The sequence below is a fragment of the Medicago truncatula genome, chromosome 8 (assembly GCF_003473485.1).
Source record: "Medicago truncatula cultivar Jemalong A17 chromosome 8, MtrunA17r5.0-ANR, whole genome shotgun sequence".
Classification (NCBI taxonomy): Eukaryota; Viridiplantae; Streptophyta; class Magnoliopsida; order Fabales; family Fabaceae; genus Medicago; species Medicago truncatula.
The window spans coordinates 20,766,119-20,788,928 of record NC_053049.1 but is presented as its reverse complement, the minus strand read 5'-3'; the positions used below and the strand labels follow the sequence as shown (position 1 = coordinate 20,788,928).

General features: G+C 36.8%; 1 non-coding gene across 1 annotated transcript; it reads left to right on the top strand.

Annotated features, from left to right (window-relative positions):
* Positions 1-9,228: 9,228 nt before the first annotated feature.
* On the top strand, positions 9,229-9,335 carry LOC120577791 (small nucleolar RNA R71). The gene has a single exon (XR_005643773.1). It is a non-coding gene; the product is annotated as a small nucleolar RNA R71 (small nucleolar RNA).
* The last annotated feature ends 13,475 nt before the right edge of the window (positions 9,336-22,810 follow it).

The window sequence follows — 22,810 nt, the reverse complement described above, 5'->3', positions numbered from 1 at the left end:
CGATGTGTTTCATGTTTCTCAACTTCAGAAGTATGTAGCGGATCCTTCACATGTGATTCCAAGGGATGATGTACAGGTTAGAGACAACCTGACAGTTGAGACTATGCCATTGAGGATTGATGACAGAAAGGTGAAGTCTTTGAGAGGTAAAGAGATACCTCTAGTGAGAGTCGTTTGGGGTGGAGCGACTGGTGAAAGTTTGACTTGGGAGCTGGAGAGTAAGATGCGGGAGTCGTACCCGGAGTTGTTTGCTTGAGGTAAGATTTCGAGGACGAAATTCTGTAATTTGGGGAGAGTTGTAACACCCTAGTTGTTATATCTAATTAATTTGATTTATGTGGAGTATATATATATATATATATATATATATGTGTGATTTTTGGGTGATTTATGTGGTGTATTATTTTATTATATGGTTTATTTAGTAATAATTAGAATAAGTATGAAATAATAATTATTTTGGTGTTTGGGGAGTTAATAGAAGTTAATAGAAATTATGGGGAGTTAAATGAAAATAGTAGGGAGTTACAATTAATGGGAAGTTAAGAAAAGGATGGGTGTCAGAAAACTAGTTTCACGTAAAACCAACTTTTGGGAGAAGAAGGAGAGAAGAGCAACTTAGAACCAGAGGAACCCTTTTTGCTGTGCATTTTTCATTCTGAATTAAGGTAAGGGTGAGGTTTACTTCAATAGTGTAGATTTTAGATTCTGATTTTGAGTTTAACAGGTTTTGGTGAAAATTGGAGATTTTGGGTTTTATGTCTAATTGTGGATTTTGGAATTGTGATGTGGAGCCTTTTATTGTCTTTTGAACATTGTTGTTGACTTATGCTAAGGCCTTTAATGCCATAGACTGTTGTTGGATGTTCATGAGGTTATGGATTTGAAAACTATTCCGCTGCTATGTTTTCATATATATATCAGGTTGTTTTTACTAAATAGTTTTATTTTCTATTTAAGAAATTTTGAGATGACGTGTAGCATGCCCGTTTGTGGAATTACTCTGATGAATATTTGTTATTTAATTGCTTTTGGGTAACGGGGTGTTACAGATTTCAATATGCTTGGCTCTTGAATGTAGAATTGGATTCTTTGACAAACAAATAGCAGCAGTATTATCACAAAAAATGGGAATACTGTTAGCATTAATCTGATAGTCTTCCAACTGATGTTTCATCCAAAGTAGTTGTGTACAACAACTTGCAGCTGAAATGTATTCTGCTTCTACTGTAGACATAGCAATTGTTGCTTGTCTTTTGCTTGCCCAGGATATCAGATTCTCTCCCAGGAATTGACAATTTCCACTGGTTGATTTTCTTTCATTAACATATATCTGCACAATCAGAATGTCTTTCTTAAGAGTCCTTCTGAAGAGTATTGTGTCAACTTGGCCTCTCTTAAAATCATTTTTGATTAAGAAATTACTTAGTCTATCGTACCAAGCTTTGGGAGCTTGTTTCAAGCCATATAGTGATTTCTTAAGATTGTAAACATGGTCAGGATGCTTAAGATCCTCAAACCCAGGAGGTTGTTTGACATACACTTCTTCAATGACACCATTAAGAAATGCACTCTTGACATCCATTTGATATAATATTATGCCATGATTAACTGCATAGGATAGAAGTAACCTGATTGCTTCCAATCTTGCAACTGGAGCAAATGTTTCAGTGTAATCAATGCCTTCTTGTTGACTGTAACCTTGTTCAACAGGTCTGGCTTTGTTTCTAGTTACTTCCCCTTGTTCATTCAGCTTGTTTCTAAATACCCATTTTGTTTCAATAATGTTCTTCTGATTAGGATTGGGTATCAGATCCCACACATCGTCCCATTGAAACTGATTTAGCTCTTCTTGCATAGCTAATATCCATCCATCATCTGAGAGAGCTTCATCAATTGTCTTTGGTTCAATTATTGACAGCAATCCTATCATAGATTCTTCTTGTCTGAAATGAGATCTTGTTCTTCTAGTGTAACGCCCTAGTTCTTATATTTAATTAATTTGAATTATGTGGAGTATATATATATTTATATATGATGTTTGGTGATTTATGTGGAGTATATATATATATATATATATATATATATATATATATATTGATTTATATATATGTGTGATTTTTGGGTGATTTATGTGGTGTATTATTTTATTATATGGTTTATTTAATAATAATTAGAATAAGTATGAAATAATAATTATTTTGGTGTTTGGGGAGTTAATAGAAGTTAATAGAAATTATGGGGAGTTAAATGAAATAGTAGGGAGTTACAATTAATGGGAAGTTAAGAAAAGGGTGGGTGTCAGAAAACCAGTTTCACGTAAAACCAACTTTTGGGAGAAGAAGGAGAGAAGAGCAACTTAGAACCAGAGGAACCCTTTTTGCTGTGCATTTTTCATTCTGAATTAAGGTAAGGGTGAGGTTTACTTCAATAGTGTAGATTTTAGATTCTGATTTTGAGTTTAACAGAGTTTGGTGAAAGTTGGGGATTTTGGGTTTTATGTTGAATTGTGGATTTTGGAGTTGTGAGTGTGAATTTGATGTTAGAAATAGGTTCTAAGTACATACAGAAAGTTAATTTATGTCTGTAAACTGATTTGGGGAGTGATTGGAAGAAAAATGGGATTTTGGGGAAAAACCAGTTTTCTGCCCGTACTGATGTTCATCGCTCGCCTCGCGAGCATTCATGTCTCGCCTCGCGAGTGAACAACATCAACACTCGCCTCGCGAGCAGACCAACTCGCCATGGCGAGTAGCCCAGATTAAAACTTGATTTTTGAAAAGTTGTTATAAGATGTTTTGGGGATGGTTTAAGATACCTAGATGATATTAATGAAGACTGGAACAATTTTCAGGTTAAAAAGATGATTAGGGAGCTTAGTATAGAAGTTTGAGTGAGAAAATGTCATTTTTCCCGAGAGCACCTATTTTTCACTCGCCTCGAGTTCGCCTTGAACTCGCCATGGCGAGCAAGTAGTTTTGTGAACTCGCCATAGCGAGTAGATGTGCTCGCGAGGCGAGTTGCACAGTTCCTGATTGCTGTTTGTTTGTATGGATGGTAGTGTTTGATGTTGTAGTTTTTGAGCATGGTTATATGTAATTTTGCATTATTTGGGAGGATTGGATTGCTGGATTGATGATTACTGATGATGACTGAAATGTATGTTATTTATTGAATCACACATGTTGTTTAAGTGGTGTCACATGGAGTTTGCATTGCATGGTCAGTTGTATGTAGATATACACAAGTAGGTCCATTGCATATGCATAAAACAGCGGAGAGGACTCATGTCCTGGAGTACTAGTTGCTCAACAGCGGTGAGGGCTTCGGTCCTGATGAATGCTTTAACCATTCAAAAGCGGTGAGGACTTCGGTCCTGTTTGGTACCACATGCATATTTGCATCCATTGAGAAGTCTAAGGTGTTGTCTTAGCAGTGTTGTCATGTCATTTGCATGAGTCTTAGTTGTTGATTGTGGTTGTTACTTGATGATGATGATGTTGTTGGTGAATATGTACATTGTATACATACTTGTTAAGTGGATTATGATGATGTTGTTGTTGCTTGTGAATTAATTATGTATATTTGCAAGATGATGTATTTGATGTTATAGGGTGTTAGATTCAATTGAAGATTTAATATCTATATTTATTGTTGTGAATCTCACCCCTTCTGCTTGAAAATGTTGCCCTTCCTATGGGTAACTTGCAGGTGATCCTGAGTAGTTGGTGGTGGCTCAATGTCGTGTCTAGGGCTCTGATACGTGGGATGGGAATTATTATTTATATTATTGTTGTTTTTCCTTTCCATGTATCAAATTTTGGAATTGTGATGTGGAGCCTTTTATTGTCTTTTGAACAATGATGTTGACTTATGCTAAGGCCTTTAATGCCATAGACTGTTGTTGGATGTTCATGAGGTTATGGATTTGAAAACTATTCCGCTGCTATGTTTTCATATATATATCAGGTTGTTTTGACTAAATAGTTTTATTTTCTATTTAAGAAATTTTGAAATGACGTGTAGCATGCCCGTTGTGGAATTACTCTGATGAATATTTGTTATTTAATTGCTATTGGGTAACGGGGTGTTACAATTTGGTATCAGAGCAGGTTGGTCCGTCCGGCAAAGTAGTAGAGTCGTGTTGAGCCACCTAGGATAGAGTGTCAACTTTAATGTTGCTTTTGTTGTTGTTCTGAGTTGTTGTTTGCCGTGTAGAATTTCGAGATGACTGCAAGTAGTGATGCTGTCCTTATTGCTGCGCTTGAGGCTGTAGCTCAAGCTGTTCAACAGCAACCTAAGGTGGAGACTGGTAATGATGGAACCAGGATGCTGGAAACTTTCTTGAGGAATCATCCACCAACATTCAAGGGTATGTATGATCCTGATGGTGCTCAGAAATGGCTGAAGGAGATTGAAAGGATATTCAGGGTCATGCAGTGTTATGAGACACGGAAGGTGCGGTTTGGGACGCTGATGAGATAAAACCGCAAGTGCACGGTCTTACCGAAGTAGTATAAAAGAGTATCGTTCCGACAGGGAGTTATGAAATCAATCAACTTTAGATAATGATTAGACTAAAGGTTTATAAGATAGAAAAGTTTGGGTTTTTTAATTAAAAGTAAATAATAAAAGAAAAGATAAAAGTCTTGGAATTATTGGTTCATCCTAATGACAATTCCTTCACAAACCAAACTATTAAACTTATAACCTTATGTTAGACCTAATTTCTCAAGACAGTTTCTCTTTTGTTCCTCTAGCAACCAAGCCTATTTCGCTGACTTGATTACTATTAGATTTTGGTTCCTCTAACAACCAAGCCTATTTCGCTGACTTGATCATTATTAGTTCCCTTGAAGATCGAAACTATATGTCTCAAAGATTGTAAAGACTATTTCGCTGCCTTTACAATCTTTGTCTAAATTCACTTGTTCGAATATCAAAGCTCCACTTTCGTTTTATGAATTGATATTTGATATGATGGATAAACAATTATCAAACCCTCCACTTTCGTTTCCACAGTTTGATAATGGTTGATCCATGTTAAAGCGGTGAATTTAGATAAGGAATTAGGGTTACATAAGATTAAGGTTTAAAGCTTGGTTTGATTAGGATTATGTCATTAGACTTATCCAACAATCCCAAGACAAGAGAAGTCTACTCACTGACGTTCATCGTAGACAAGGAGAAGAAGAGAGAAAGCATAAAGATAAATAACAAGAAAGTAAAATGAACTTTTATTAGAAACACAATTGTCACATATTGTATTCCAAGAAAAGATGATTATTTGTGATGGATGGCTACTCTATTTATAGCATTTGTTCGACTTAAAATCTAAGCTATTACATTCGGGCTAAAAATAGAGTAGCTTAAAATCTAAGCAAAAGCAGCAAAAGAGGCATTGGAAGGTGGCACAGCCGTGCCAAGCCTAGCACGGGCCGTGCCAAGGTTCTGACTTTGGGTGAGACATATTTTGTCATCGAATCTTCGTATTTCTACACCGAATCAGCTCCAATCCTCTTTCTTTTGCTCCAAGACTCAATTCATCCAATATTCATTCCTGAAATATAAAATATGCAATTGTAGTAATATAATTCAAAAAGGAAATATTATAAATATAAATATAACTAAAATCTAAATAAAACAATACTAAATATTATGGATAAAATAGATATAATAATGACTCATCAAACTCCCTCACACTTGAATCTGTGCTTGTCCTCAAGCAAAAGGCATAAACATGGTAGCACAAGACAACATTATCATATGACAATTTAATTAAAACACATTTCTCCTCAAGGGCTTAAATTTCAAGCGTACACTAATCACAAACTCAAGCATTTCTTGTAAACCTTATTCAACCCAACAATCAAGTTTCAAGTGAGTGTGTGTGTGTAGTCCAACCCTTTTCTTGCTCCTGTATAAGATAGATATTATGAGGAAACATGTTCTAATCCTAGTACTAAACCAACCAAGAAAAACTCTTTCTTCATTTCATATAAGAGAGATGGGAGTATTTGCAATCTTTTTGATCTTTGCCATTTGCACATTTTTGGAATTTCAACATACTTTATTTAAGAAACAAAACCTTCACGTAGGAGGTCGGAGGGCCTACCTCCTTCCCCAATCTAGATTCAGTGGTGCCCCTTAAAACATCATCTTCACGTAGGAAGTCGGAGGGCCTACCCCCTTCCCCAATCTAGATTCAATGATGCTTTTTAAAGTTTTTCAAGATAACATTACCTTCACGTAGGAAGTCGGAGGGCCTACCTCCTTCCCCAATCTAGATTCAATAATGCAACCTTGAAATTATTTTGGCTATTTGGGTTTTTATAAACTCCTTTATACTAACTTATACTACTTTTACTTTGACAGTTTTTAAAGGTCAACGTACCACTAAAATTAAAACATATTTCCTTAAAATACCTATTCATACACTTACTCAAGGGAAGCAACTTGTGTTTTACTCAGTGGAGAATTGTATTCACTTTGAAGCAAGATGTGGGTAAATCAAGAAAACTTAAAATACAAGAGTTCACTTTCATGTACAAGAAATAACCAATTAAGAGGAAACAATAAAAAATTTATGTCATGATATTTTTCAATAAAAACAAGCTACTTAACCATGCCTTTCACAATAAAACAGAACAAAAGAATAAAGTTCAAGGGAGTTTGGAAACACTACGACTAAAGACACTTTATTAGGCTCCCCCCACACTTAGGAGAAGCATTGTCCTCAATGATTTAAAAGAAGAAGAAGAAAAAGAAGAAGATGATGAAGAAAGAAGAGAAGTAGAGAAGAGTAGAGGAAGAGGAGAGCTCACAATTTTATTGAAGTCCATAAGGTAGACCTTGGAGGTGAAGGTGTTGCATCATGTATCGGAACATTTGATTGTTTTATTCATTTATTTGAGTGCCCCTTAGGACATCGTTTCTTAGCCCGATCATTTCAACACCTTGTCTTTATTGCTCGGTGCATGTTCTTTGAACTTCGGTTTGCATCCATGCCCACTGTTCATCATTATAGTTTCCACCGGCTACTTGTTAATGGTGCAAGTTTGCACCTACCTCCTCTTCATGACCACCATCATCACCATCATTGTGTACCTGTGGGTTAGTGCCAACATAAAAGTTTTCTACCACCTTCGGATTAGTAATATCTGAATTAGGTAGAATAATCAAGAAATTAGCATTATTGACTCGCCACTCATATTGGGAATTGTGAGAAGGGCCATGGATTCTAAAAAAAACACGGCAGTGAGGGTTTCTAAGTATAGATAGTAGTTTCCCTCAATCCTATTTATCCCTTTGTTCACATTTACCTCAAATTTTCTAACAAATGAAAGTGATGATTCCACCTACCACTATATCACCTTTATATCCGGTTTCTTTCTAGCAATTGAAACAAGATAATAAATCAAAAAATAGCAAATGTTAACATGGTGGTTATAAAGTATAGCCTACAACATAAACAACTCAATAGTCCTCATCATTTCTACCTTTTTTCTACCCCATATGGTGCAAGCAATAACCGTGTCAAGGTACCTAAGCACAGGGTTGTGAATTTATTCAACAGCCTAATCACATGTTCATCTATTTCTAGTCTATCCAAAGCATTAATATCAGGGTACCTGCAAGGAGAGATAGTTCTAGAGATTAGAGAATTATACCTATTTCTTTGCTCGAAATCCTTGAATTGGATCCCATGATTGCGGGCTGTTGATTGCTTCTTGCTTGCACCTCTTCCGGAGGCTTCAATATCCTCACCTTTCCTTTTTGATGTCATTGACCTTAGCTTGGTTTGGTTGTGGGTGGATGAATGTTGGTGAAGTTTGGAGAGAATTATGGAAGAAAGATTATAGATGTTATTTGATTTGGATACGGGAAGAAAAAATAAAATGAAATAAATTTTTTTTTTTTTTTTTTTTTTTTGCTGATGGGTTGGCACGGCCGTGCCAACTCTCTGGAAAAAGAGGGAAATTTTTTTAATTTTTTTTGGTTTTTTTGTGGGTGGGTTTCTGGTCAATGGCTTCAAATTTTTATTTTTTTTCTTCACTTTTTCGCATCATATTTGGACAAATACCTACAAAACAAAATAAAACAACACAAAACAAACAAAATAAAAGCAATAAAACTCGTGGGTTGCCTCCCACAAAGCGCTCTTTTAGAGTCATTAGCTTGACGATTAGAAGGTTTCTCTACCCAATATCCAATCTTTCCCAAAGGGATAGTGGCATCAACCTAAGATTCTTTCCCAAATCACACATAGCTTTCTTAACGGTTTCGCTCTCAATCACACAAGGGGTGGAAAAACTCTCAATCACTATGAGGTTAGGCTTAGCAAGCCTTTGTGGGACATGGATTTTGAGTTTATAAGGTGGTGAAACGATTGGCTTATCACTCTCTCCTATGACTTTCTCACCTTGTTGCTTTTCACTCTCTATCTCACCCTCAATTGTCTTAGTTTTCATAATGGGGTCCTCTAACTGCTTACCGTCCCTAAGTTGAATAGCATTTATAAGTCCTTTGGGGTCGACTTCAGTTTGACTTTGAAAGACATTGGGGGTTTGAGAGGAAGTAGCTACTTTTTGGGCTACTTGAGAGATTTGAGTTTCTAGCATTCTAGTGTGAGTAGCAATGGAGTCCACTTTAGATGTAAGCTTGACAAGAGAGTCATTCAAAAATCCAGTTTGATTTTTAAGTTCTTGAAATTGCTTGGATTGCTCCGTAGCATGCTTTTCTAGCAAAATTTCCAAGCTGGATTTCTGAGGGACTCTTTCGTTGTTTACATAAACGGGTGGTGTTGTTTGTTGTCCAAAGGTATAAAATTTTTGCTCGGGACTTTTAGCAACACTACCTAGCTGGTATTCGACACCAGTATGGTCAAGTATTCCACAAAATTCACAAGGTGGTGAAACAAGAGCAGGTGTGACGACACTTACAGTTGATTTATCAAATTTTTGAAGAAGTGTGTCCACCTTAGCAGATAGATGATCAAGGGTAGAAACCTGGCACATACCTGCCTCTTTTTTAGAGGGTGGAGGAGTACCTTCAGTGATAACTCTCTCACTTGTCCACTGATAGTGGTTGTGTGCCATGTTCTCGATCAAATCATAGGCTCCTGTGTAAGTTTTATTCATCAAAGCTCCACCTGCAGCTGCATCAACATTCATTTTTGTGGAAAACAAAAGACCATTATAAAAAGTGTGGATAATAAGCCAATTCTCAAAACCATGATGGGGGAAAAGCCTAAGCATTTCTTTGAAACGCTCCCACGCATTGTAAAGAGATTCACCATCTTTTTGAGTGAATTGTGTGATTTGACTCCTTAATTGAGCAGTTTTACTATGGGGAAAGAATTGGGAAAGGAAAGCCTTCCTCATTTGGTCCCATGAAATTATAGAATCAATTTTCAATGAATGAAACCAAGCACTAGCTCTATCCCTCAAAGAGAAAGGAAAGAGGTGCAGCCTTACGGCCTCTTGGTTTGCCTTCAAAGTTCCACTGAGTCTTAGAAAAGTTGAAATATGAAAATTCGGATCCTCAGTGGGTGATCCGAAAAATTGATTTTGCTGCACCAGGTAAATAAGTACAGGCTTTATTTCAAATTTAATATCCTCAACCGTTGGGTACACAATAGCATCGTACGGCTCATCTGAAGATGTGATTGCATACTCTTTGAGAGCACGTTTCTCATCCATATCGTTATTATCTTCTTTGAGCCATGCCTGAAATCAAAACGGTTAAAGATAGAAAACAAAAAATAATTATAAAAAAAAATAAAAAAATAAGGAGAAAGGGAGGGAGAGATATTTTATATATATATATATATATATATATATGTCATACCCCAAATTTGGCCCGTTTAAAATTTTTTACTCGTTTTCTTTTACCATTTAAAACTCATTTATTTGTCATTTTTACTTTTCATTTTTTTGTTTTGTTTATTATTATGTCATTTTTATTATTTTTCTTTGAAAAAAAAAAGAAAAAAAAACAACAACAAAGAAAGGGGAGTCACTCACGTGACCCTTCCCTCTTTTCTTTCCTCCTTTCTTTTATTTTATTATTATTATTATTATTATTATCTTTTATTTGTTAAACTTTGTCTCCAAGTTTTCAGCAGGGGCATTTTTGGTATTAGTTCTGTGCCTGAGCCAACCCTAGTTTGTCTCTATAAATACACTGTCAATCATTGAGAAATGGGTCCGAAAATCACTGTTCATGTCAGAAAAAAATCAGCATCAATTCACAAACCCTAATTTTCTACTTTTCCAACCCTTTTTCAAATCAAGCACAAAAATTACAAAGAAAATAGCATGAGTTTAAGAAGAACATTCAGGGGTTCATAGGAAAAATCCAGCAACACCAAAACTTTGACAAAACCTCAAATCCATTCATATAACCACACAAATCACAAACAAGCATAAACAAGCCAAAACCGAACCGAAGCAATTAAAACCGGACCGGACCGGACCGGAGAAAAGAGCGCGCGAACCGCACCGGAAAGGAAGAAGAGGAGGCCGAACCGGAGCAAGGGGAGAAAAACGTGAAGCTCTCCATTAGAGGTAACTTTTGATCCTTTCCACCTCTTGTGTAGTGTTGCTAGTGTTTTTGGTTATTTTGTATGAAGTTTTGTTTGAAGCTAAGATTGTAGATCTAGGATTTTTGGTGCATGTTTTCGAAATTATGAGTTTAGATTTGAGTAGAGGAAGGGAAGAGGATTGTTTTGGTGCAAAAATTTTCGAAAAAAAAGCAAAAAAAAACTCCGGCGCGGCGGCGCTCCGGCCGACCACCCCGCCGGAGCAGCTCCGGCCGCCCCTCCCCCACCTTCTTCTCCGGCGAGCTTTGTAGAGAGAAGGGGGAGCTTTGAAGCGAAGATTGACAACTGCTCCTGTTTTGATTTTGCCTAGACCAGAAGAACCGTTTGTTGTGTACTGTGATGCATCTAAGCTGGGCTTAGGTGGTGTTCTGATGCAAGATGGTAAGGTGGTAGCATATGCTTCTAGGCAATTGCGTGTTCATGAGAAGAATTATCCTACACATGATCTGGAATTAGCTGCAGTGGTTTTTGTTTTGAAAATTTGGAGGCATTATTTGTATGGTTCCAGATTTGAGGTGTTCAGTGATCATAAAAGTTTGAAGTATTTATTTGACCAGAAGGAACTGAACATGAGGCAGAGGAGATGGTTAGAGTTACTCAAGGATTATGATTTTGGCTTAAATTACCATCCTGGTAAGGCCAATGTGGTTGTTGATGCTTTGAGCAGGAAAACTTTGCACATGTCTGCTTTGATGATGAAAGAATTTGAATTGTTAGAACAGTTCAGAGACATGAGTCTTGTCTGTGAATTGTCATCTCAGAGTATACAGTTGGGGATGCTGAAGATTGATAGTGATTTCTTGAACAGTATTCGAGAAGCTCAGAAAGTGGATTTGAAGTTTGTTGATTTGATGACTTCAGGTAATGACACCGAGGATAGTGATTTTAAGGTTGATGATCAGGGTGTGCTGAGGTTCAGAGGAAGGGTTTGTATTCCTGACAATGATGATTTGAAGAAGTTGATTCTTGAGGAGAGTCACAAGAGTAGGTTGAGTATTCACCCAGGGGCTACAAAAATGTACCATGATTTGAAGAAACTGTTTTGGTGATCCGGTTTGAAAAGAGATGTTGCTCAGTTTGTTTATGCCTGTTTGATTTTGATGAGTCATTTATATGCTATTTTAATATGCTTTTTAGTTTAGTTTTATTTAGATTTTATATTATTTTATATTAGTATTATTTCCTTTTTAGGATAGTTTACTTTAAATTGCAATTTATTATATTTCAGGGAAGAATATTGGATGGATTGAGTCTTGGAGCAAAAGAAAGGGATTTGGAGCAAATTGGACACGAAAATACGAAGATTGGGAAACAAAATATATCTCCCACAAGTCGGAAGCCTGGCACGGCCCGTGCTAGCCTTGGCACGGCCGTGCCACCCTCCAGAGACCTTTTGCTGCTTTTGCTTGGACTCCAAGCTATTCTATTTTGGCGCACAATCTACTGAGGAATATTCTTGGAATATACTTGCTTAGATTTTAAGTCAATTGTGTACTATAAATAGAGTAGCTAGCCATCACAAATATTCATCTTTACTTGGAATACAATAAGTGACAATTGCTTTTCTAAATAAAGTTCTTTTCCTTTCCTTTATTTTCCTGTCTTTTACTTTCATGCTTTCTCTCTTCTCCCCCATGTCTACGATGAACATGAGTGAGTAGACTTCTTCTTGTCTTGGGATTGTTGGATAAGTCTAAATGACATAATCCTAATCAAACCAAGCCCTAAGCCTTAATCTTATGTAACCCTAGTTTCTTATCTGAATTCACCGTCTTAACATGGATTAACCATTATCAAACTGTGGAAACGAAAGTGGAGGGTTTGATAATTGTTCGTCCATTATTCCAAATATCAATTCATAAAACGAAAGTGGAGCTTTGATATTCGAACAAGTGAATTCAGACAAGGATTGCAAAGTCAGCGAAATAGGCTTTGCAATCTTTGAGACATATAGTTTCGATCTTCAAGGGAACTAATAACAATCAAGTCAGCGAAATAGGCTTGGTTGTTAGAGGAACCAAAATCCAATAGTAATCAAGTCAGCGAAATAGGCTTGGTTGCTCGAGGAACTTAAGAGAAACTGTCTTGAGAAATTAGGTCTAACATAACATTATAAGCTTATGATTTCGGTTTGAGAAGGACTTGTTATTTAGATGAAACCAACGATCCCAAGGCTCTTTTATTATATTACTTTTTAACCGTTTAAAAACCCCCAACTTACAATTCTCTTCTCTCTTCTAATCATCTCTAAAGGTTAATTAAATTGAACTACTCCCTGTCGGAACGATACTCTTTTATACTACTTCGGTAAGACCGTGCACTTGCGGTTTTATCTCATCAAGTTTTGTCAGAAGTCCAAGGTTGAACATCATAAGCCTGCAGGGTTGTTGACACCGTTGGATGTACCGGAGTGGAAGTGGGACAGTATCTCTATGGATTTTGTGACGAGTTTACCGAACACTCCGAGAGGGCATGACGCTATTTGGGTCGTTGTCGACCGGTTGACGAAGTCGGCACACTTCATTCCTATCAATATCAGTTATCCGGTAGCGCAGTTAGCAGAGATTTATATTCACAGTGTGGTGAAGCTTCATGGTGTACCGTCAAGTATTGTGTCGGATAGAGATCCGAGGTTCACTTCTAGGTTCTGGAAGAGTTTACAGGACGCCTTGGGTTTGAAGTTGAGGTTGAGTTCGGCTTATCATCCTCAAACAGATGGTCAGTCGGAGAGGACAATTCAATCATTGGAAGATTTGTTGAGGGTGTGTGTGCTTGAACAAGGTGGAGCTTGGGATAGTCACTTGCCTTTGATTGAGTTCACTTATAACAACAGCTATCACTCGAGTATTGGTATGGCACCGTTTGAAGCCTTGTATGGTCGGAGGTGTAGGACTCCTTTATGCTGGTTTGAGTCGGGTGAGAGTGTTGTGTTGGGACCGGACTTGGTTCATGAGACTACTGAGAAAGTCAGGTTGATAAGAGAAAAGATGAAAGCTTCGCAGAGTCGACAGAAGAGTTACCATGACAAGCGAAGAAAGGATCTTGAGTTTTAAGGAGGGTGATCATGTTTTTCTGAGAGTCACCCCTTTGACCGGTGTTGGACGTGCTATGAAGTCGAGAAAGTTGACTCCTAAGTTCATTGGTTCGTATCAGATTTCAGAGAGAGTTTGTACAGTGGCATATAGAGTTGGTTTGCCACCTCATCTTTCGAACTTGCACGATGTGTTTCATGTTTCTCAGCTTCGGAAGTATGTTGCGGATCCTTCACATGTGATTCCGAGGGATGATGATGTGCAGGTTAGGGACAACCTGACAGTTGAGACTATGCCGTTGAGGATTGATGATAGAAAGGTGAAGTCCTTGAGAGGTAAAGAGATACCTCTTGTGAGAGTCGTTTGGGGTGGAGCGACTGGTGAAAGTTTGACTTGGGAACTGGAGAGTAAGATGCGGGAGTCGTATCCGGAGTTGTTTGCTTGAGGTAAGATTTCGAGGACGAAATTCTGTGATTTGGGGAGAGTTGTAGCGCCCTAGTTGTTATATTTAATTAATTTGAATTATGTGGAGTATATATATATATATATATATATATATATATATATATATATATATATATATATATATATATATATATATATATATATATATATATATATATATATATTTATATATATGTGTGATTTTTGGGTGATTTATGTGGTGTATTATTTTATTATATGGTTTATTTAATAATAATTAGAATAAGTATGAAATAATAATTATTTTGGTGTTTGGGGAGTTAATAGAAGTTAATAGAAATTATGGGGAGTTAAATGAAATAGTAGGGAGTTACAATTAATGGGAAGTTAAGAAAAGGGTGGGTGTCAGAAAACCAGTTTCACGTAAAACCAACTTTTGGGAGAAGAAGGAGATAAGAGCAACTTAGAACCAGAGGAACCCTTTTTGCTGTGCATTTTTCATTCTGAATTAAGGTAAGGGTGAGGTTTACTTCAATAGTGTAGATTTTAGATTCTGATTTTGAGTTTAACAGGTTTTGGTGAAAAATTGGGGATTTTGGGTTTTATGTTGAATTGTGGATTTTGGAGTTGTGAGTGTGAATTCGATGTTAGAAATAGGTTCTAAGTACATACAGAAAGTTAATTTATGTTTGTAAACTGATTTGGGGAGTGATTGGAAGAAAAATGGGATTTTGGGGAAAAACCAGTTTTCTGCCCGTATTGATGTTCATCGCTCGCCTCGCGAGCATTCATGTCTCGCCTCGCGAGTGAACAACATCAACACTCGCCTCGCGAGCAGACCAACTCGCCATGGCGAGTAGCCCAGATTAAAACTTGATTTTTGAAAAGTTGTTATAAGATGTTTTGGGGATTGTTTAAGATACCTAGATGATATTAATGAAGACTGGAACAATTTTCAGGTTAAAAAGATGATTAGGGAGCTTAGTATAGAAGTTTGAGTGAGAAAATGTCATTTTTCCCGAGAGCACCTATTTTTCACTCGCCTCGAGTTCGCCTTGAACTCGCCATGGCGAGCAAGTAGTTTTGTGAACTCGCCATAGCGAGTAGATGTGCTCGCGAGGCGAGTTGCACAGTTCCTGAGTGCTGTTTGTTTGTATGGATGGTAGTGTTTGATGTTGTAGTTTTTGAGCATGGTTATATGTAATTATGCATTATTTGGGAGGATTGGATTGCTGGATTGATGATTACTGATGATGACTGAAATGTATTTTATTTATTGAATCACACATGTTGTTTAAGTGGTGTCACATGGAGTTTGCATTTCATGGTCAGTTGTATGTAGATATACACAAGTAGGTCCATTGCATATGCATAAAACAGAGGAGAGGACTCATGTCCTGGAGTACTAGTTGCTCAACAGCGGTGAGGGCTTCGGTCCTGATGAATGCTTTAACCATTCAAAAGCGGTGAGGGCTTCGGTCCTGTTTGGTACCACATGCATATTTGCATCCATTGAGAAGTCTAAGGTGTTGTCTTAGTAGTGTTGTCATGTCATTTCAATGAGTCTTAGTTGTTGATTGTGGTTGTTACTTGATGATGTTGTTGGTGAATATGTACATTGTATACATACTTGTTAAGTGGATTATGATGATGTTGTTGTTGCTTGTGAATTAATTATGTATATTTGCAAGATGATGTATTTGATGTTATAGGGTGTTAGATTCAATTGAAGATTTAATATCTATATTTATTGTTGTGAATCTCACCCCTTCTGCTTGAAAATGCTGCCCTTCCTATGGGTAACTTGCAGGTGATCCTGAGTAGTTGGTGGTGGCTCAATGTCGTGTCTAGGGCTCTGATACGTGGGATGGGAATTATTATTTATATTATTGTTGTTTTTCCTTTCCATGTATCAAATTTTGGAATTGTGATGTGGAGCCTTTTATTGTCTTTTGAACAATGATGTTGACTTATGCTAAGGCCTTTAATGCCATAGACTGTTGTTGGATGTTCATGAGGTTATGGATTTGAAAACAATTCTGCTGCTATGTTTTCATATATATCAAGTTGTTTTGACTAAATAGTTTTATTTTCTATTTAAGAAATTTTGAAATGACGTGTAGCATGCCCGTTGTGGAATTACTCTGATGAATATTTGTTATTTAATTGCTTTTGGGTAACGGGGTGTTACATCTAGGACTGTCTTTGCTTCCAATTATTAGCTCCTCAGGATGTAAAGATTTGTGCTTGAATTTTGATTGAACTACATGCTGAGTGTTATCTTGAATATCCTCAGAAGCATTTTCATTTTGTGCTTCTGGATTAGGTTCAGCTTCTGAACTTGACTCAGCTTCTGGATTTGATTCAGCATCTGGACTTGACTCAGCTTCTAGATTCTTTTCAGTATCAGAAGGTTGATCAGATTCTAATGCATCTTCAGAATCATTTACACCTGCAGTACTTTCAACTTGCTCTAGAGTTTCACTTCCAGGCTCTCTATCATCAAATTTAACATGCATAGATTCTTCAACACAATGTGTATCTGAATTATACACTCTGTATGCCTTTGACCTTTCAGAGTAACCTAAAAAGATTCCTCTTTGAGCCTTGGCATCAAATTTCTGTAGATAGTCTTTGGTATTTAGAATGTAACATGTACATCCAAACTGATGAAAGTAAGAGATATTGGGTCTTCTTCCTTTGAAGAGTTCATATGCAGTTTTCTCCAACATAGATCTGATATAGATCCTATTTTGGACATAACATGAAGTATTAACTGCTTCTGCCCAGAAATGTTTAGCTAAATTATTTTCATGGATCATGGTTCTGGCCATTTCTTGTAAAGTTCTGTTCTTTCTCTCTACAACCCCATTTTGTTGTGGAGTTCTAGGAGAAGAGAATTCATGGATAATTCCATGTTTTTCACAAAAAGATTCAAATGGCACGTTTTCAAATTCTCCCCCATGATCACTTCTGACTTTCAAAATTTTCAGTTCCTTTTCAGATTGTATTTGAGTGCAGAAGCTGCTAAACACCTCACAAGCATAATCTTTACTTCTTAGGAATTTTACCCAAGTCCATCTGCTGTAATCATCAACAATGACCAATCCATCTTTACTTCCATATAAGGATGCAGTGTTAACTGGTCCAAACAGATCAATATGGAGTAATTCTAAGGGTCTGGAGGTTGATACAATGTCTTTGGATTTGAAAGAAGTTTTAACAATTTTTCCTTTCTGAGATGCACCACAGAGTGCATCTGAATGATAATCAATGTTAGGCAGACCTTTGACAAGTTGTAACTTGCTGAGTTTAGAGATTAATCTCCAATTAGCATGTCCCAACCTTCTATGCCATACCCATTTTTTATCATTCATTGACAGAAGGCAAACTACCTTCAGATCAGCCAGATCAGAGAAATTAATCTTATAGACATTCTCAACTCTCTTTCCCTTAAAGGTAATGGATTTGTCATCCTTGTTGACTAGAGTGCAGTTGGTCTTACTGAACATAACATCATACCCATTGTCACAAAATTGACTGATGCTCAATAGGTTATGCTTCAGACCATCTACTAGCCAAACATTATTTATTGAAATGGAGGAATTACCAATAGTACCTGTACCAATGATTTTTCCAGTTTGGTTCCCACCAAACTTCACTTCTCCTCCATCTTTCATGGTAAGGGTGAGGAACAAAGATTTCTCTCATGTCATATGCCTTGAACACCCGCTGTCTAGGTACCAGGACCTTTGTTTCTCTTTTGCCCTTAGGCACACCTGCAGTTTTGATCAATTCAGACTTAGGTACCCATATCTTCATGGGTCCTTTTGAGTTAGTTATGGAGGTTTTACTTTTCCTCCCTTGTACCTTGGGCTGAGTGCTGAGTAGCTTCTGATCATTCAATACTTTAGGTTTAACACCTTTGGGTATTGTTTTCTCATAAGCAACAACTATTTTGTTCTTCTGACCCTTTGACTTTAGGATACTAGATTCTGGTTTGATCAGACTCTGAGTAACAGGTTCTGACCTTTTCAGAATTTTGATCTTTGTAGTCTTAGGATCAGATTTTGTCATAACCTTAGGCTTGAGGTTTCTTAGTAACCAGATTTTGATCTTTTCCCTCTCTTATTATTCCTTTCTTCTTATATATATGAACATTAATATTCTTGAAAAATTAATTTCTTGGTTATTTCTTCTCCGAATACTTTGATGCGTATTATCCACATAATGTTGACTTGAACTGATTTGCAGACTCAAATTAGGACCTTGAAACTCTTGGATGAAGTGCAAATTAGGCTAATTGGATGATATTTCATAGTCATAAAAAAAAACCATCCTATTACGTTTAATGATCTACATTCCAATTTACTATGGGTAAATTAATTATTCAATTTTTTATTATTATTTGAAATATAAAGTACATTGCCTAAATTATTGGAGATATATTTCACGAAGTAGTTATTTCAAAAATTAAAAGAGGGGGGGGGGGGGGGGGGGGGGGGGGGGGGGGGGATTTACCGATTAAAATGGGAACACATTCTATATAAAAAAATTAGCAGAAGGAAGGGCACTACCCTGCCTGTCTGACCGCGCGTTTTAGTGCACTAACATGTGTATATATTTTAAGGGATAAATTTGACCTACATTTTGAAAGAAGAGAATATTAAAAATTTAATCAAAATTTGGTCTTTTTTTATAACTAATTTGGTCCCGGTTCTAGAATAGGTCTTCCCTCATTTTCAATCATGCTTAGAGAACAAAACAAATTTGAGATGAAATTTTCTAAAATACCTCAAATTCTATTTTTATTGTTCCAATTTGTTCCTTTTCGGATTAATACTATAATCGGTGGAAATTTGTCGAGATTAAATTGTGTTTTAAATATGTTTTTAATCCCTATTAAATTACAAGTTGTCAAGATAGGGACTATTTTTATCTATTTTTCTTGTATATATAGTTCTCAAAATACGGACTATTTTAACAAACTTAAATATTTTGGAGGACTAAAATTACCGTTAAAATTTCATAGGGACTAATCTTAAAAACTCATGATTTTGTAGGGACTAAAAACATATTTAACCCTTAAATTATTCAAAAAATATATATTGATATATATTTTATTATTTGGAAATATTAAATGAAATAATTACTTTAATCATTATTAGAAAGTTTTTTCATAGTCACCAAATTTTGTTACAATATTTTGGAACACAACCTGATATATTTTAGTATGCAATCTGTCATACCCCAATTTTTGACCCAAGATCCCACTGACACGCGCCATTTAACCCGGACCAGACCCACATTTCAGTGAAAAATTCGGCAGGGAGGTATTTTAAAATACCTCTTCTCTCAGTCTTTAATTATTTATTTCCATCTTTTAATTTTTTTTTTTAGTCCAAGTTAGATTAAATTTCTTTTAGTCCCATTTTAAATTTTTCTTTTTATTTAAAACAAAAAATGTAGACATTATCCTTTTATTATTAATTTTTCTTTTTTCTTTAAGTCCCAAAAAGTCCAAAAAAAAATCCAAAAGTGTCCAGGTTCAAGATAACAGCATCACGCGTATGCTGTTCTAGTCCAAATCCAGTTCACGCTTCCTCTGAAGCAAATCCAGTAAAACAAACGCGTCTCCATCTTTCATCCTAATCCAACAACCGAAATTGCTTTTTCTCCTCCCCAAGCTACTGATTTCTAGCCTCATCCCAGCACTATAAATTGCAACCTGCACAACACAAGAAAAAAAGGAAAAAAACAGAGAACAACAGAGCACAGCAGAACACACGGCAAAACGCAGAAGCAAGAGCAACAGAACACGACATCGCACAAACACCCACACACGGCATCACAACACGGCACGGCAACACAACAAACACACGCACAGGCGCGCAACACAAGCACACACGCGCACAACTCAACGTGCACACAGACGGTAACGCACGCACAAAAGGAAATCGCAAACCAGCACCATAACAAAACCGGATCCACAAAAAACAAAAAAGGTATAAATTTCTTTCTTTTTTTTGGATCTAGACGTTTGGGTAAAGGTTTTGAGAATTTGAAGGCTAGAGGTGAACAGAGGGAGGGAAGTAGAAGAGAAAGAGCGAAAAAAAAATAAAAAAAGGGAGCTTTTTTAGCTCCGGCGCGGCGGCGCAGCCGCGATGGCTCGCCGGCCACCGCGCCGGAATCCCATCGGCCCCCCAAGCTTCCCGCCGGAGAAGAAGGGTAGGAAGAGAGAGAAGAGAGAGTTTGAGAGACTTAGGGAAGAAGAGAGAGAAAGAAAAAGACCCAACAGCCCTTATCTATCCTCCAAACCGGGTCAACCCATGACCCATGACCCATGACCCGCGACCCGGTTCGTTTCCTTAAAGCCCAGTTCCTTTTTTTTCTGCTTTCTGCACACCCCTGTTTACCACTGCACCCACCATGTGTTTGGACCTTTTTTTTATTCTTTTTCGCATTTATTTATTTTTCTTAGCATTTTAATTTTATTGCAGACCTTAGAATGTAAATAGGCTTTTTATGTAATAGTCATAGATTTTATATTTCTAACTTAGGGTAGCCGCGCTTTTATTCTTTATGCTCCGTTAGTTTAATTTTTTTAGTCCAATTATTCAAAAATAACAAAAACATGCAAATAACAAAAATCACAAAAATATTTTCATAAACAAACCTTGATCCTAAGTCAAGTGATCGTCTCTTTTTATTTTTATTTCTTTAATCAAATTTCAATCAACTTTAATTTAACCTTAAGTCATTTTCTTTAATATAAAAAACACAAACAAATTCTTATTTGCCACTTGGCTTTTCATTTTAAAACCTTTTTCAAAATTAATAAAAAACACTCAACAAATCAAACGTCGTTTTCTACCCCGAACTACGAGGTTTTGATCCCTCACGGGTACGTAGGCAGAGGACCATGTCCTTTCAAACAATAAAAAATGTAGATAAATTAGGTCTCACTTTCTTTTTCTTTTAATCATCACATTAACTTCTTTTTCAAAAGCAAGCAAGTTATAGCACATTAAATTAAATAAAACCAAGAGGTTCCCGTAGAGTACTACGGACATAGAGGGTGCTAATACCTTCCCTTTATGTAACTAACCCCCGAACCCTAAATCTTTTCAAATAGGGGTAGTTTGAACTTTTTTCCCCTTTTCTTAATAAAATTAAATGTTCAGTCGTGAAAGAAATTAGTGAGTCAAAAGCTAATCAAATAGCCTTGATCTCCAAAAAATGACGCGACAGAAATGGCGACTTCACTGGGGATCCCCTAAGAGGGTTGAGCCTAACTTGGCTTTATTTAATTTTTTGTGCTATATCTTGCTTAAAACAAAAAAATAAAAATAAAGGTTGGAAATACTTGTATATATATGTTCTTCCTTCTTCTTTCTCCTTTTCTAAACGTGAGTGGTGAGATAAGTCCTATACCCAGACTTGAGGGAAACATAAGATAGGATGGTGGTATAACCAAAGTGCCTTTCCGAGAGTCAAGTCTCGTGTTTTGGTTCACGTGGTATAACCCCACTCAATGGAGGGATCTTGGAAGTAATTTATGTTGGCATGAGTAGTCGTGTTGGCATTATATTTTCAAGTGACCGTCGATGTTGAGGACCTTTAGTTACCATTAACCCATCTTGGCCTTTTAGGACGTAGTGCGGTGGCTAATCAAGAGTAGTCTTGAATTGGTTGATACGCGATACTACACCCAAACGAGACTTTCCTACGAATGTTATTGGAATGGGAGTAGTCCCGTCACCTGATAAATATTTGAAAGTGGTTAAAGACTTTGGAAACTTGGTAGAACCCGTGATACAGGTACATGTGAAACCATAGTCCTTACCAAATGGCGTTGTTACCCTCGACTCCAACATTGTTAACTTAACTTCACCATGCATAATCATACATGCATTCATTCATAAACTTTTTTTCTCATTAATATCGAAGGACTTAGATAAGTTATAGTAAACATCAAAGATATGGTCCTTGTAAGAAGGAACACCAAGAAACCCAAAACTTCAAAAAAGCTTTAGCTTTTGTTAAGAACTTTTCTTTGGTTTCGTTCTTACTTTTGAAAGGGAACCAATTGCAACGTCTTTACAATTTTTAAATAAAACAATGTTCCTTATCAAGTTTACAATTACTTTGACAAGTCCTTCAAAAAAGAAACGTGTTTGTTTTTGCATAAGCATGCATCATTTGCATTCATAGTTTCAAGTCAGAGTCTTACACTGTGTCTTTTCTACTAAAGGTCAGTCCATCTCAAAGAGTCATGGCATCCTCGTCTGAAACTCACTCGCATTTACAACACTCGAACAATCATGAAGAAAGGATGGAGTTTCTCGAACAAGAAAATCAATTGCTCCGTGAGGAAGTGGCATCCATGCGAACTAAGATGGATGAAATGACTGAATTAATGAAAGCATTGACGGCTGCACATAATCAACCACCACCTCCTCCTCCTATCAGCACTCAAGCCGAAGCAACTGTCTCTATTTTTCCTGAATGGACGATACCTGTCAATACTTCCCCAAATTCTAGGCCAGAAGATCGTCCTTGGAGTGTCCCTATTTGTCTCAGTGAAGTATTCCGCCCTATTGCTTCTGAAACTCAGATGCCTACTCATCAATATGCAGCTCATGTTCCTCCGCTTCCTGTAAGAGCTCCTCCAGTTGTCATGACTTATTCAACACCTATGATGCATACCATTCCACAAAATGAAGAACCCATCTTCCATTCAGGGAACATG